We start from the raw sequence: 17,535 nt of genomic DNA on the forward strand, positions 1-17,535 counted from the left end.
AAAAATGAGATGAAATGGGGGTGAGCTGGACCAGGTGTGGAATCAGAGACTATCCCAAGTGTCCCTGGGAGCAGGGTGGCAGAGCTGGCAGAGGTTCCTGCTGCTGTCACAAACCCCGAGCACAGGAAGCGGGCAGAGTCCCCTGCTGCAGCACAGGGCAGGTGACATTTCTGGGCCACCTCTGCAGCTCTGGGCTCTCTGAAGGGCTTCCCACCACTCAGCAGCCACTTCCCTTCTCCCCCAGTGCCCGGCAGAAATTAGGATTGAATGCAGGAAATTCCAGCTGAGAAAATCAAGATCCAAACCATTCCTGAATGTTCCAGCCAGCGAGCAGATGAAATGCAGCTCGTTCCTTTGAGTCAGTCCAAACCAGGTACATTCTGAAACCCTCAAGATATCAGTGAGTTCTTTATAACTGCTACCTCTCCAGGCTCAAATAATTAGCAGTGTTTATGGAAATGATAAAAAGTATAAAAGGCTCTTTGAACGAGTGGCATTCTTTGATTTGAAGATAAGCAAGATGAAAATTATAGAAGAATTCTGCTTCTGATGTTTAAAGTTCTGGTGGCTGGGTTGTCTCCAGTGAAGCTGGTGCTCAGTCAGAGCTCTTAAAGCCCCAAAGAAGACCAAAGATTTTAGTGCTAATTCAGCAAATTATTTCAATCCAAGCTTGTGCTTAAATTTGTCCTTCTTCCAGAACGCACTGGTAAAATTTCTCATTTAATGGGAGAGAAGGACATCCTTAATCTCATTAAATGGAAAGAAAATTTTATTGCTAGTGCTGTAAATAAGGTTGGGCTTGAGGGTGACGTGGGGTGGGTGAGGCCTCAGAACACCTCCATAGAAGAGGATATCTCTGCAAATGTGGATATCCCTCCAAATGTACCCTTGTCTCTGAAAATTGGGAATTTCTCCTGTCAAATCTGTCTTTCCTGGCTCATATAAAAACAGTGATTTGGACCTTCAGTTTAGCAGGAGTTTATTGAATGCCTCATGTTGCCCTACACATGTTCCCTTCTCCCCCAAATTATCCTAATTAATGGCTTTTGATCTAAGTGTATTCTATAAAAAAATAAGAGCAAAATAATAATACTAATGAACTCTAGTTGGTTTCTCTGTTAAATAACTCTGAAGAAAAATTTGCACAAAGGACAGCTGTTTAATGCATTGATAGGGATTTATTTAGGAGAAAGTCCCAGACTTTGGGTCCAGCCCTCAGGATTTAGTCTTGGTCTTAATCATTGGATTGTTATCTGTGTGTTTTTCAGAACTTTAGAGACTGAATTCCAGCTTGGAAATCTGAATTTTTGGGAAGCTTTCAGCCTGCTAGAACTGCCATTATTTTTTAGAGTTTCAGAGATGAGAGCTTGGTGGGCCTGGCATAATAGGGATGTGAAGATGGATTATGGAGAGACCCAGAGCTCTCATTAGGGTAGGGAGGGAGGCCAGGCTCTGATGGGAATGACAGATTGGGCCATCTCCTGCCTTCCTCTCCCAAGGCAGAGCGCTGCATTTTGTGTTTTAATTTAAAGATAATTAATGTCATTGAATCCAGTGCTTTTTAGGAAGGTAACAGAGATGAGGACATTTGTTATGGGCCTACCATCTCCCGTGTTTGAATTTGTTCCTGGTTAGTGAGGAGTGCTGGGAAAGGGGCTGGGTTGTGCAGATTTTCCCTGTGTGTGGCAGCTGCTGCATCCCAAACACCTCACCCACCTCAGTATATTCTGCTTTAGAGATTTCTTCCCAGTGATAACAGAGCTGAGAGGTGAATATCCATGGAGACCTTGATCCTTGCACTTCGTGTTGGTGAAGTAGCCCGAGTCTGCACCTATGGAAACATTTCTTTTTGGACCAGCAGAATTTTGGAAGCTTCCTTTACCTGTAAAACTTTGGCTTGCCTTGCAGAGGTTTGGAGTTTGCAGCTGGGCTCCTCCTGGATAAAGCACCCCAGAAAGCTGAGATCCAGGAATGGGCCAGAGGGAGCCCCAGGTGCCACTGCCCACTCCAGGGTGGATCCCTTGGGATTCCTCTGCTGTTCCTAAATCCCTGTTCCAACACCTGATTTGCAAAGAATCCTCAGTATTGCATCTTTGAAAATCAGTCCACTGATCTCATCCCAATTTTCCTGATTGGCACAAAACTCCTGCCACTCTTGCTCATTCATAAGCATTTATTTCACTCCTGCATCCAAGCAGCCATGGGAAAACCCAGTAGAGCAGATCTTTTAGCAGCATCTAAATATCGACCTGGGTGGTTTGTCCAGCATGGGAAGGTGCTCTTAGAAGAGAAAGAACTCTGAGGAACATCCCCAAAATTGCAGTTGGCTCGAGCAGTGCTCACATCAGAATAATAATGACAGTGCAAAGGCTGTGCTGGCCACTGAGTCTGGCCACATCCCCCTCTAGTAACAAATTTTTATTATATGAGCTGTCATTAAGGAGTTGCTGAGTGATAACAACTTATTTGCGTGGCTGGGGCACTGCATTTCTAACCTGCTATACTGTGATTAAATGGTTTTCACTTTTAAACTTATATACGGTTTGCAAAAGTTCTCTCTACTTACCAGATTTTGTCAGGCTTGCTTGATAAATTACAGAAAACATTTTAATTACTGAGAAATGTAAAGTGATCCTTCATACAGAGCAAAGGCACTTGGTCTTTACATATCCTCCCTGAGCACCATGTGCTTAAAATTAGCACGTGGCAGAGCTGAAGATTGTTTTTTAAGAACAAACCCATTTCTATGCTCCCAACCCAAATGCAACAGGAAAAATACCATTATTGCAGGACTAAAGATAAAAGGGGATTCAATTTAAAAACGACTGTGGCAATGAAAAAATATAACTTCCAACGTGAGTCAATTCATTGAGGCCTTAACATTCATTTGTTGCAAATGGAGGGGGCAGTGGAATCCGAGGCTGAGCCAATTGGCACCGTGCAGGCTGGGAAAGGTCAAGTGGTGCCTGGTGCTGTGTGTGCTACTCCAGGCTTTGTTAAAACGCTGGGATTAAACAGAAGTTACATCTGAGGTCAAGTGACCGCAATAACAGGGGACACGGCGAGCCCTCAAATCATTCCCCGGGACGAAAATGACACGGAGCTGACATAATAGCTGAGGTGAGATGGAACTGAAATCCTCAGCACCTGAACACTTCACCTACTGATGGGTAACCTGACCCTAACCAATCTTATAATCATACCCATGTCAGGGGGGAAGCTGCATTTCCCGGAGCAGAAGGTACAGTCACTCGCTTTTATTTTTTTTTTTTTTTTTGGGGGCTCTGGTTCTGCTTCTGGAATGATGTTGTTAAAAGTTTCAATACTCTGCTTTAAGCCTTTCAAATGATTGTCTTCTGTGGAAAATCAGCTGCCACGTCGGGGGGCAGAGCTCTTTGCCTGCCCGCTCTCTTCGTTGCGGGTGCTTTGGTTTGTGGAGCTGCTGCTGAATGGGCTCCTCGGGGGATTTGAAGAGACCCAGGCTGGGCTCAGCGCTGCCACTTTCCAACCAAAGAGCAGAGAGCAAGGACTTGGGGTGACTGGGATTTGTTCAGGCACGGAGAGTGATTTTTGGCACAGCAAGTCACCTTCTGTAGTGGTAGCATGTTTTAAGAGGAAAGGGAAAATGAAGCTGTTCATTGTACTGTTCCAAATAACGTAATATTGGATAACTTTTATGGTGCAACCCCTCCCACCACCCCCATTTTTAAAACTATTATTTATACCTCTAAATCTCACCTCTTTAAATTTATCTTTCAAAAAATGCTTGTCGGAAGATCCCAACTCAGAGTCTCCTTTGTGCTTTTGCATCCACGTTTTTCTGGAGAGGGCGAGCAAAGCTCGAATTAAAAATCCCGTTTACATAAGCGGAGCTGCATCAAAATCCTCCTACAATATTCCCTGAGCCAATCTATTTGCACTTCCCCAAACAATCATTGCTCTGGGCTGTGGGATGAATCAGCATGTATTTAAATCAAAGGCAGCCAGGAAGGACTGCATCACTTCTGTGCCACGGAGCTGTCAAAGCCCCGAAGAGATGAAAGGCGTGACCCCTTCATCCCTAACATTGCTCCACAAGAGACATTTCTGTCACTATTTCTGCCACTTGGCTTTCTAAGATGCCACGAAGCCTTAGGGCGACCTCTGCTACATTTCAGTGTTGTTTATTGATTTCTGACCCGGTGCTTAATAGTTTTCCCAGTCCCCCTGAATGGCTTTTGTAAGCAATAGGGTTTGTGCATCTCACCGATCAATACCTTTTATATTTACAATAAAATTGAAACTGCTTCTGCTGGGGGTGCAGCCCAGCATTTGTCATCCTTCAGCGAGGGAAAACTATGTCATTATCTGAATTAAAACATTTATTTCTGATTAAGAGAGTGTCCTATCTCATTAATTTTTCCCTTTCCAATAGAAAGGGAATAGAATCCTATTGATTTTTGCACTTTTACACATCTCCACTGCTGGGAAGATAATTGAGAAGTTAGCCAGAATAAATGAAGTTTCAAGTCTAGCAGGCCAGCCAATACCTTCCAAATTCAAGGTGTTTTTATGAAGCTGGATTTTAATTTGTTGGCAAGCTGAAGCAGTGGGACTTATTCGGCTGAGTAAATTGGATTAAGGGTAGAATCTCCTTGAAGCGTGTCTTGGTGAATGCTGAGGGGCTTTTTCCCCCCAGACATCCACGGACTTGCTGGAGATTTATGCTAAGACAGCTTCCAAATTGCCCTCCTTCAAAACTCCGAGTGGCTGCAGGAAGTGGGGATTAGTGGACCAAAAGCTGATTAACTCACTTCTCCTCCATTGTATCGCCTGTCTTCAAAACAACCCGACTCCAATCACAGCTGAACTAGACCTTCAGATTTTCTGCCAATTGATTACTCTTTATTAGAATAATGGGATTAAATCAAGCTTCATTAAAAAGAATTCCCATTGCATGGATCCCTGTTCCGAGGATCTTTCCAGCATCAGTGTTTCAGTGATGCCCCAGGTAGAGGCCACCCTTCCTTCTCTGTTTTCCTTCTGTTTTTCTCTCTCTGAATTAACAGCTAATATTCCATCTTCATTTCCTGCCTATAAAATCCATGTCATCATTGGATATTCCACTAGAAAGCAGACTGGGCGTTTATACCTAGAGAACTATAAAAGTTTGGGGTTGAATTAGACAATATAGTCTCTATTTTAATAAGTTAGACAGAAGAATTTTGTAATAGCTGTTTTAAAGAGGGAAATGCCTCTTCTTAAATATATTCTCAGAAAACACAGACTCAGTCATTTTTGGAATTAAGAATCAAATATCTAAAAAATTAACACTGAACTAGGAAAAAAAAAAAATCTAAATTTACACTTTTAGCTCAGTAATCTCAATTCAGAGACTTCCAGTAAGAATCTGTGGTCTCACTTTTATTCAAGAATTCTCTACAACTTGGTTTGAAGCATTAATTTGATTCTTTTTCAATAATCCAAGATTTATGGGCTGCAAGTTAAAAAGGCAGAGACTGGAACTTGTGAGTTTGTGATATCTGGCTCTGGCGGGGTTTTTCCAGGAAGAGGGGAGATGCTGTGAATGTTTGAACCTTTTTCGTTTCTGAGGAAGCAAATATAAAATACATAGGAAAAAGCCCTCTGAAAAAGCGTTGTAAATGCCATCGCTAGAACAAATCAACAGCACCAGATTAAAAATGCTGTGTAAGGGAAGGACTTAATTTCTTGCTGCATTTTAATGCTCAGTCCCAAGCACCAAAGTATGCAAAAGGTTGAATACATTCATCACAAACATTTCTGTTTTCTCTTTTTACACCAATGAGAAATTGCAAGATTACCAATGACCTTCCTACCAATGAAGCACCATAATTATGGTCATTTGTTATACAACAGAGATGAATGGATAGAATTTACATAGAATAAAAATATTATTTAACAGCTGTTATGGATGTGTGAAGCGCAATCCTAATTTATTTAAATGCTATAAATATATTGGTAATGTATTCTTTTCGAATTAACCTCATGAACCTTATACTGGCAAAACTTCAATTAATATTGCACTAAAATCCATTTCCTCCTGTTGTGGGGAATATTGAATTGGGGAAAATCTACAGTTACAGCAGCAGCTCACTGCCTACAAGTTTTTCTTTGATTTTTTCCATCCTTGGCTCAAGCTTGTCGTATTGGAATGATTTTAAAAAAAATGCTCTAAATTAAAATTAGACCAAACAGACTTTTACAAACCAGCTTTCTTTTCTTGTTATTTAAGGATACAACAGCAACTTACGAATGAGTTGCCAGACATTATTTAAAAAATGCGGGGTTTGGTACTGTATTCTGTGTATTTCGGGGTGTTTTGCTCCTTTCTCTGGCTTGGGAGTGAAATAAAAGAGGAAAAGAAAACGGAGCCATGTGGGGCACGTTTAACTCAGCCCTTTCTGGCTGCGTATCACAACGTGGATGTAAAGAGAGCAGATATGTGTGGTTGTCTGATGAATTTGGAGGCACGGGGGGATGTTTGCCTGCATTTGTGTCTCACATTTTGGGTTTATCTCTTTTGTATTCCGTCCATCTGCCCCGAGCTGTCATTATTCCATGTTCATCGACAGAAGAGTTATAGTTTGCAAAAACCTATCAGGTAGGCTGGACAGCAGATAATTGAGGTGATGATCAGTGCTGGGAAAAGACAATTGATAGTGATAGTGTCAGAGGCTGCACCTAACAAGATCTGCACCCTCTGTCTCCTTTAGCCTTCCTTTGGAAAGGACAGAATATGGAATAACATGGACATGTCTGATGTGCATCAATAGATAGGATGGCAGTGCATAATACTTCTTGGAACTGAAATCTGATGGTTGTATCTTTTGACATTGCAGCAGGTTATTAAATAGAAATGTGAACTATTAAGAGATGATCTTGACTTTCAATACATTTTTATCAAAGTCAAAAAATAGTTGACACCGCTGAGTGGATCCACTTTGTGGAGGAGCAGAAAAATCTGGCATTCCAGGAGAGTCAAGGATCGTAATTGTCTCATTCTTGAGGAGGAAGGCAGAGCTCAAACCACAGATATTTCACAGAAATAGAATAACTAACAAATGTGAATATGTACAATTATACCAGAGTACAAATAAATAAATAGGCACCAGTAAAATTTTATATTTAAAGCTACTGGTGAATCAACCAACTGTAACAGTGGCAGGTATCAGAGTTCTTTGATCCAGGTTCCCACTGGGAATGTGTTTTCTCCTCACACGAGGCTGATCCAGGTGTGGAGCTCAGAACACAAAGACGTTTCCCTGACACACAGGGAAAGCAGCTTGACCCTGTCTCTGAAGATATCAGCATCCAAAAAACTAATCCCTGCAATTATAAACCAGAATGGTTGACACTAAACTATGGGAATGCATTTAAATCTCATTCTTCCGGAAGCATCACAACCTCTTGACCATTTTGGATTACTGTTTACTTTTCTGGACATTTAAAAATGTAATTTTCCTTCCTGATTTTAAAAACCTACATCTTTATTTCAACCCAAATGCTCTGTTCCTGCTTTCAGCTCTGTGACAGCCTCCTGCAGAACTTGTTTAGCATTTTCACGGAACAGATGAGATCTTGCACACAAGACCCATTTGACCAGCTCCAAGTGTCCCAATTTTGCACAGCTGCATATTTTCCATTGTGCAGGAAGGGTCAGCGTGGGCAGCCCGGGGTAAGATTTATCCTCCTCTGCCCAGCTGTAATGTATGCAGGGAAGTCATGGCTTTGCATGGCTATTAAACACCCTATAGTCTATATAAAAACATGCAAAGTTGAGGCTTAATAGCAATAAAATATTATGGGTACTGCCCTCACTCATGGCTGAGCGAGCATAGCCCTTGACTGGGTAATTGGCAAACCACACACTGTGCCTCTCCCATGAATAATCATGTTTTTCCATTAGGGGAACAATGGGGTTGCTTAACCCTCTAACTCTGCTTCCCAAAATGCCTCTCCACGGTTGTGGGGGCTCTTCCTGAGCATCCTGCACTCCCCTTCCCAGCAGTGTGCTCACAAAGCCATTTCATCCCTGCTCTGTGGCACTGAGGCTCTGCTGGCTTTTATTTTTCCCTGAGGCCAGTAGCCTTGGGGAGGGACTGGGACACATTAATGGAAAAGATCTGCTCCCTAATTCATGGCATTTCAGAGACCTTTGAATATATTGGGCTCCGGTTGAATTAATGTCATTTCAGTCAGGACAGGAAGTTTACTGTAGTTTGTCAACTATCATTCATTTAGGAAGTCCAGTAATTTAATGTGCAGCAGAGGGCAGGGAGATGGAAGATGGAGCTGGATGAATGATGTGGGGTTTGTTAAAAAAACGTGCATGGAGTCACATGGGAAAACATCACTCAGTGATGAGAGTACAGTGAAAATCCTTCCGTGGAGTGAGGCTGCCACAAACCCAGCCTTAGTCAGCACAAGCAGGAGCACCTGGACCCCCCCTGATCCACCCCCAACTTCTGAGAGGTGAGGTCTGTCCCTTTAATGCAGGGAATTGATTGATTTATGGCTGCGTGATGGATCGAACGATCGTCAACGGAATTACACTGAATTATGGTGACACTGCTTCTGCTCCACAAGCCACTCCCCATATGTCCTATAACTCAAAAGCAGAATGACAATAATACTATCTATGAAATTTATATTCATGATTATAAATTAATTCTTTTTGGCCAGACCAGCAGCAGCAGCAGCCTGGCTTTGCAATTTCCAAACAGCATTTATGGCATTGGCTTGGGAATACTATCTATCAAGCTTGGTGACAAATGTGGTGGATGATGGTCTCTGCTGCCTCTGGCTCCAACATCCACTTGTGTTACAGGGGGAAAGAAAATGCTATAAAATAACAGGAATCCTTGAGCTGCGATTTCTGACCAGTGTCCCCGGCCTAACACCAAGCTGCACAGATCTTCTGTGGAATGAATATTCCCTGTGAGAGAAACATGGAAACCAGGCTGCATTCCCATGTGGGGAGAGCCAGGCGTAGCAGGAATCAGCTGTTGGGAGTTGGGGAGGCTGCACCCATGCAGGAGCACCTGAGGCTCCAGGGAAATTCAGCCTCTAACCTGGGCCTGTTGAATCCCTTTCTCTGACAGGGTGGAAGGACCAGGGTTTTCCCACCAGTGATGGCTATTTAAAAAATAACTTTAAAAAGTATAAAACCTTTAAAAAGGGAAAAACAGGAGCAAGGAGAGTGAAGTGACATCTTCCAGCTCTGCTGGCAGCAGGGGAAAGTTGCAGCTGTGCTCTCAGCAGATCTTGGTGATCACAGAGCAACTGCAGCAGAGCAGGGCCTGGCTCCCACCAGGGACATGTCAGCTGCAGAGCCACTTTATGGACACTTTGGACAGCCCTGAAATGCCAGCAGTGCCCTTTGGAGGTGCTCTTTACATTCTGGGAGCTCCTGGGTGGCACGTGGCCACTCAGTGGAGCCCACTGATGTCCAGGTGCAGTGCAGTCCCAGGATCTCCGTGTCCGCCTCCCAGGGAAATCTCCTTTGCCAAAGGAAGGCTCTGGAGTGGCAAAGATTGACAGACAGGATGCAGCTTTGTCCCAGATCATTCCACCTGTACAGAAAAGATCTGCTGGCCTACAGTGACTGCCTACCAATGGGGGATAGAAATTAGGAGTAATGATTCTGTTTGTATGCAGACATGAGTTCCATTGAAGAACCTCTGAACAGCAAAGTGGTACAAGATGATGAGTGAGTCACTACTTTCGAACTATTCCAAGTATCACTTGGCAATAATTGCTTTTTTTGCTTTAGGAAATACATCCTTTGCAAAAGTGCCAAGTTAGCAATGCTTCCCTTCATTCACCTGTTATTTAGCTTGAAGAAAACCTCTAAAGTTCCCTGAAGCTGTCTTCTCTCTCGGAGATTTTTGTCGCTGTCGAGGCAGGATGGGAATGAAGAAGACTCTGATTCAGAAGACTGTTGAGAGTAAACTCCTATTTATTCAAAATACCCTGCTCTTTTATACAGAGCTCCACAAGGACCAAATCCATTGGTTCTGAAGTGAAAACAACCCACCACCATTGGTGCAGAGTGCTTGACGCACAGTGATAGAACTTAACTATAAACAATGTAAAAAACAAGAGAGATAAAGAATGATTGACTTTCTTTCCCAGCTCTTTCCCAGGCCTCTGCCTGGCTAGAAATTCTCAATTTCTTCCTTTGACTGAATCTGAGTCCCACAGATTTTTAGGTTGGATTTCTCTTCAAGTGAGCACCAACAGATCCGTGGTGCTGGGCACTTTGCTCTTTCACTCACAGATCAGGAGGGCTGGCCCCAAGCATCCCCTGCTGCTTTCCACCCCCTGTCAGGAGCAATCTCCATCACCCACTGATGCTGGAATTGCTGTCCGTGTGATCAGCTCTGAGATCTTTGCTTCTCTTCACCTCAGGTGCTCTGAGGGCAAGGGGAGCCTTTCACCACGACCTCTTGCCACCTGTTTGCAAGGCTGTGACATCCCTCTGGCACCTCTGGACTCTGTAGCCTGCCTCACCTGCTCCTGCCTGGTTTCCATGGCGTCAGCAGCTGCTGGTGTCCCTTTCCACAAAGCCTCGCTGGTGGCAGTGACTGTTCCAGGCAGGAATCCCTCCGTGCAGAGCAGGTTGTTGGGGCACAGGGGCTTGTTACCATCGTGACCCCATTCATGTGGGGTCTCTGGGGAGTCAGGATCTCTTCAGCAAGGCACTGAGTTATCCTGAGTGTTTAAAATCCCTGGTTATAAACACAAGGCTGTGGGAGCAGCTCCAGGTGAGGGCAGTCCCACTGAGCTCTGCCTTTGCGTTCCTGCCCTGTTTTCCTCTTCTGCCTTCTCTCTCTATCTGGCTGCATTGGCTTCCAGCTCCCCATACAGCCCTTTTCTAACCATTTATATCCTACAACTTCTTAATTTTCCTTCTGAAACACAGAAAGAACCTGAAGTCCAGCTGTGTGTGTAAAGATACTTTGGAAAAGCTGGGATCCAGTAAAACTCCGGTTCACTTCTTCTCTGCTGCCTGCCCTGTTGTCAGTAATAACTTGCCCATGTTTCCTGTGTCTTCTCCACTCTCTATTTATCACTTTCATATCCTGCTGCCATCCTGTCCAGCCTAACTTTCTCCTCTCCCATCATCTAAATGCTTTTCCACCAGCCTTCTATGTAAATTCTGGCTGAGACTTTGTTAGAGTAACAGAAATGCAGCTTTATTGCACTGTGAGTCTCCAACACGGTGAAACCCATTAATGGGAAAGGTTTTTCCATCCGTTCCAAGTGAACGGAGATGCAGCTCTATGGAATATAGCTGTGGTGCTGGAAAATCTATATAGACAGCAGAGGAGACAGAGGAAGGCTGCTCATTTACATAGTTTGTGGTCTTGGTTGGAAATTCAAGGTGAAAGATAGGCAGATTTCCTTTGCTCACAAGTGTAATCCCAAAAGTCCAGATGGGAGCAAAGTGAGGAGAGAGGGCTGAGCAAGGGGTTAATTCAGCTTTGGAATAATGAAATCCAAAGTGGCGCTGAGGAACAGAAGATCCCACTGAGCAGCAGCACAAATCACAGCTGTGATTTGGGAAGAATTTAAATCAACCCCACCCTGATGTTGCCTGTTCCCAGGGCAGCCCGAGCACACCCGCCAAAGGTCTGTGGCCACACAGGAGAGCAATCCTTCCTCTGGTTATGAGTAGATCCCTTCCAAAAAAAATGTGTTCCTTGGCTGTGGAGCTGCATTTTGACTGCCTGATGAATCAGACATAAACTATCCCAGGCTTTGAGGAGCTCATTATTCCAAGCACTTCCCTTTGCTGTTCTCCATGGCCAGCTAGCAGAGCCTGGAAGAGTTTCTGCTGACTCGTCTCTTCCAGCCTGGGAGACAAAATCCTGACCTTGCACAGCCAATTTAATTGTGCCAGGGCTCAGTGGAGACCTGAGCAGGAGTTCCACGGAGCAATCCTTCACCTGCGTGCCTGCAGCACTGCTGGGAGTTCCTGAGGGCTGCTGGAGGGAAAAGGAGATTTAGATCCTTTACCTAAATGAAATATCCTAATGGTGGCAGTGCCAAAATCAAACCCAAATATTAATCTAATGGAAGGTGGGGGCTGGAGCACTTTTGTTGTTCTCAAATTGAAGGGTGGGATTTAAAAGTATAGGGAGGCATCAAGATCATGGCTCTGCCAAGAGGCTGCTTGGACATTCCACTGGGAATCCAGGAATATTCCCAAATTACTAATCTGTGATTAGTTGTAAAATGAGGTCTTTTTATCAATAGGGACAACTTAACTCTGTACTTGCATTGTGTTCCCTCCATCCATGTCCCTCCTCATGATCAACCACTGAGGAACAGGGGCATCATTAAAATAAAAAAGATTAATAATGAAATGTAATAGCTTGTGATTTGTGAATCTTGATTTTAGTGTTTCTGATTTATCTTAACCTGTTCCTGCACACTAAAAAGGGAAAACTAAGACTACTGCCCCATCCTTACAGTGATGGCAATTTCACAACATCTAAGGATCATCAGTGGAAAATAAATATAACGCACTCCAGACATTACCTGAAATCATCAGTGAATCTGAGAGTTTTCCTCATCTCTATTTCCTGTTCCTTTTTTTTCTGATTTTTAGCCTCCTGCTCATCCTTGCAGTGTGGAAGAAAAATAGGTATTGCATGGCATTGCTGAGTGATACTTGTGTGGGTCTTGGTTTGGAATATTTTCCAGAAATCTTCCAGGAAAATAAAGTGGCAAAGATTCCAAAAAACTTGCAGTTAGGTACACAAATGGCAGCAAATCTAAAGATACTGGAAAAATGGATTTTAGCAGATCCAAGGAGGGATCTGACAATCACAGGCCTTGGGGGGAACTTCTGCTGTCTGTGTGCAAACAATGGGACAAAAATGGGAAATTATGGGAAATATTGCAGTTCCAGAGAATGACAGATTTGAGGAAAGCACAGGACAAAGGAGATGCCCCGCACAAAAAACAAACAAACAAACAAACAAACAAACAAACAAACAAACCCAAAGAAACCAGTTTGAAAAAAAAAATTATATATGTGAAAGTAGAATGGGACCAGAATAATTTTAGCTGTGAAATTCCAGAGGTGGAATGGCATTCCAGCCAAAATGAATCTACTTACTGAGCTGTAAAACAGGTGGTAAAAATACTGATGAAATTTCAAAAATATTAATGGAACTGTGGCAAACAGGAGCATCCTCAAACACAGCTTGTCTGGGCTGTCTAGAGTTCTAATGGAATTTATTTTTCAAATTTAGTTGAAAAAATTAATTCCCCTGCTGGAATTCCAACTTGCCAACTCTCCAACCCAGGTGGATTTTTATAGCCAAGATCTAAACCCCTGAAAAATAGCAGTGTAGAGTATAATGGAAATGCTGACACAACCTACATTACAGCTGCAGGAATCGTGCCACTATGGTTTATGGAGAGCCCATTTTGGGGTTGTCAGGTTTTTAAACACAGGCTGTTGTAAATTTGAAAGAAGACTGTCTTGTCTTTAGGCTTTAAGGCTGTACATATTAGCAGAGATGGGTTTGAACCAAGATTTCCCTTCTCAGATGCTCCTGGATTTTGGGAGAGCTGGAAATCTCACCTGAGCATCACAGTACCATCATTATCCTCGCTTTTGTTTGGTCATTTTTGGGTTTTGTTTTCAGTGGGAGGAATTAGTTCTGCTATGAAATAGAGTCAATGAAATAAAGTTACTCCTGGGGACAAACACAAAGTAGGAGGGTGTTCCCCTAGGTAGAAAATTCCAGTCCTCCAGGCAGGGTCAGGACTGGGCTTCCAGTCCATTGAAACGGCACTTTTAGCTCAAAAATCAAAATTTCACTGTTCCCTGGAGTCTGACATCTCTGGCAGGTAAATCTGTGTCTGTTCAAGCTGCAGTGGAAGAAAGGTTTACAGGCTGAAGCCACAGCTTGGCCTCAGAAAATCAAAGATTTTCCCTTTAGTTAGTGCCTGTGGAGGAAGCTTAATTCAGACTGAAAACCTGCTCTCAGTAGCTCTCGGGAAAGTTTATCCTGAACTTGTGAAAACAAAGGAATTGTGGAAATGCAGGTTCAAAACTAAATGTTAGCACTTGGAAAGATGAATTCAGGCTGAAATATTGGGAAAGTTTATCTTGAACTTGTGAAAACAAAGGAATTGTGGAAATGCAGATTCAAAACTAAATGTCAGCACTTGGGCCCAGTGTAATTTGATTGATAACAGCAGCAGGATGTGTCTCAGTGCAACCCCAAAGGTGACACCTTCCTAAGGTAGATGAAAACTGCCTTCCATCTGCATGAATTAACCCAGGAAAAGGCAAAGAGGGAAAATCCATTTAAATCTGCACTAATCTTTTATTGGCTTTCCCACTTCTCATAAACAGTTTGTAACCATACATATATCATCATCCCAAACATCAAGTATAACTTCTCATTCAATAATCCAATTGATATCCAGCTGATATATTCAGTAGCAACAGTTCTTAAATGGGGCATTTTATAACCTAGGCAAAGGTTAATCATCCTTAGCTTCTTAAGTGTGATCTTAACTGTGCTGCTCGTGCTCACCACTGGATTTCCAGCAGTGCTCTGCTTGGAGTTAATTAGGAGGCTGATTCTTCACTGGTGTTGAAAGGAAAGCCAGGATTTTAAAATATTGTCCTGTTTTTATGTGCTCAGCCATGACACAGAGGACCATGACTGCCAGGAGCCACGTTTCATCTTGTTCTGGTTTTCAGGCTCTGCAGAGAGGTGTCACACTGAGCACCCAGGAATGGGGACTTCAGAGCCACTTTTCTCTTCTGCCTGGCTCTGCTCAAGGCTGTTTGTAGCCTGTCAGGGGTCGATCAGCAGGAAGCCAAACAAGCCATGGCTCAGCATCAGACAGCCAAGCAGAACATCTGACCTGGTGGCACCGCAGTGACATTGTCAGCAGGATCAGCAGCATGGCCTGGTGGCCACACCAAAGGCTTCCATCACCCCTGAGCATCCTGCAAATAAAGTGGTGACACAGCTCAATTTGATCTCCCTGCTCCCTCCTGAGGACCTCTTTTCTTCAGGCTATTCCCACACAGACAGAAAGATTTTGTCTCACTGAACCTGTTTATTGACCACAGCTGTCACCCCTGCTCTGACCAGTGACCTTATCTGAATATTCAAATCCATTGTAGATCACAAGTTCAAATGATTTTCTTACCCTCTGAAAGCCCTGTTTTCATAGTGAGCTGATTGCACATGACAATATTATAAGGGGTGTAATTGAGATTCTACAAACAATTTGCACCTCATGTTTGCAAAAATAATATATAGAGAAGTGAGAATGCTGCTGACATTCCCTTCCCCCAGCTTCCCTGAGCTGATCCTGTTTGTGGAAACCAGGATGGCCCTTCCAGGTACTGAGACACACAAGGATTTCAGATTTCTGATGCGCCAAATCTGCTGCTGCAACTGAGAATCCACTGATTCCAGCTCAGCCTTTGGAATGGGTGGGAATCAAGGCCACAAGCCCAGCACTGGAACTCACCTTTCTTCCTCCCCTGAGCACCAGTGACTTCCCTGAGCAGGGAAATTCTCAGGGCAAAGCCAGGGGATTTTAGAGCATGGCTGTAGCAGAGCTGAAGAGGAGCAAACACAAGATATTCCATCTGCTGGTTTTTTAATGTCATTTTCAATTTTTCCTATGACTTTACTTCCCCGATATTTTTTTTCTTCCTTCTCTGATATGTTTTCACAAAAAGCAGCATGTCAGCTTTCCAGTATTGAACTGAAACCTTAATCTGTGCTACCTGAATAATAGAAATCATCAGAATTAACTGATCCTAGTAGGAAGCCCCACACCTCAAGCAGTTCTCATCCAGCTGTCTGCCTGTCCATCCAGCATCCCATGGATTTCATCATCCTCCTTAAAGATACTGGCTTTTGCTGTTTTAAAGAACAATGAGACAATGGAGTCAGACAAACTGGACTGTCTAGCTGGGTTCAGTTGGACTGAGGTGAACATAACGAAAATTAAACTCACAGAAAATTTGGCTTGCTCAGACTCCTGTAATAGAGCAGGAATCAGTCCAAATCTGCTCAGGCTCTGCAGGGGTTCATGAACTTCACAGACCATGTCAGAGCAGCCTCAGCTGAGGACAGGAAGCACATGGCAGGGAAGCAGATTTTGCAATTTTATGATGTATCAGTGAAGAAAAAGGTGAAACGCTACAAATTCAAAACTAAAAAGCAAATAGGGGCTGTAGGTGAGAAACTCCACCCAGAGGTTTTTGGTGATTGCTTCATTAGGACGAGTCCATGGACATCCAGCTTTGCCAGTATTCAGGATGTCCTCAGGAGAAAAGCCCAGCCACAGAAATCCCAGATCTCCCCTCCTCACAAACACCAACAAAACTGTGAAATTCTCTTACGAGCCCTGATTTTCTGGGGTGAGAAGTGCTTGCATCTTCTGCTGGTGCTGGTTGGAAACACCAAACTGTCAGAGCTTCCCTAGCACATGGTCCTGCAATGTTCCTGTCCCTCATTTTCTGCACCTCTGAGAGCCACCCTGAGCATTGTTCCTGGTGCTATTTATTCCTGCATTATTATGAAGTGCCCAGTGTGGAATACAAGGCTTAAGTGCAGCCAAGTTCACAAAGCCTTTGGAGCTCATTACATGGATGGCAGTACAGCAGCGCAGAGCATTGCTGTAAATTTGAATTTTCTGCCGTATGTTTTCTAAATGCCAATATAAATAGCCCAGGAAATAATAAAATGAATAAAACACACGACTTCATTCGAGTTCCATTTGGAAAGACAGGGTGTGAAATGAAGAGTTCTACTCTCCAGGTGGTGATCTCCATGCATAGTAGAGTGTTTGTCCTGAATTTCATTGCTTTGGAAAAAAAATCATGGGAACTCTTGATTTAGCTGCCGTTTCACGTGTGTTTTAAATAATTTCTGTGACATAATCAGCTACCGAGGGGTTCCAGGAGGGACCTCCCAGGGCAGTAAAACCTCAGCAGTGGCTGTCCCTGCCTGGCCGTTGCTTTGCTGGGCACACGAACCCCACGGGCCCTGGAGATGCCTCTCCTTGCTGGGAACAGCAGTGCACGAGCTGTAGGCAGATGTATTCATGTCTCCAGCTATCCATAAATGAAGAATCATGGACAGCAACATTCTCTTTATTGTTATTCCAACAGCGGCCTTTCCCTTTTTTTTCTTCTTTTATTATTAAAGCCTCTGTCTTATATATATATATATATTTAATTTTGTCTGCTCAGAGCTTGGACACATGAGTATTCTTGCCTTAATAAAACTCAGTCTCCTTTACACAGGCTGAGTGGCTCTGTATTTATGAAATTAGGGCATTAAAGAACTCAGACTCTTAATAAACACTGAGGAGAAAGTCACAGGGCCACCAATCTTGTCCGAATCTCTAAAACCCTGAGAAACCGTAACCACGTTGGGAACTGATATGAAGGATGTTGGCAATGCTTTAAATTAAGTGTTTTTAATATGCTTAACCATGCATTTAATTTAA

The 17,535-nt window shown here is 43.4% G+C and overlaps 1 long non-coding RNA gene across 1 annotated transcript in view; it reads left to right on the top strand.

Annotated features, from left to right (window-relative positions):
* Positions 1-244: 244 nt before the first annotated feature.
* Positions 245-17,535, top strand: part of LOC146766727 (uncharacterized) — a 39,174-nt gene continuing 21,883 nt past the window's right edge. Inside the window, exon 1 of the long non-coding RNA XR_014956855.1 lies at positions 245-3,241. This is a non-coding gene — a long non-coding RNA (uncharacterized LOC146766727). The remainder of the gene's footprint in view (positions 3,242-17,535) is intronic.

The sequence above is a fragment of the Lonchura striata genome, chromosome 8, assembly GCF_050655825.1.
Source record: "Lonchura striata isolate lonStrDom1 chromosome 8, ASM5065582v1, whole genome shotgun sequence".
Lineage (NCBI taxonomy): Eukaryota > Metazoa > Chordata > Aves > Passeriformes > Estrildidae > Lonchura > Lonchura striata.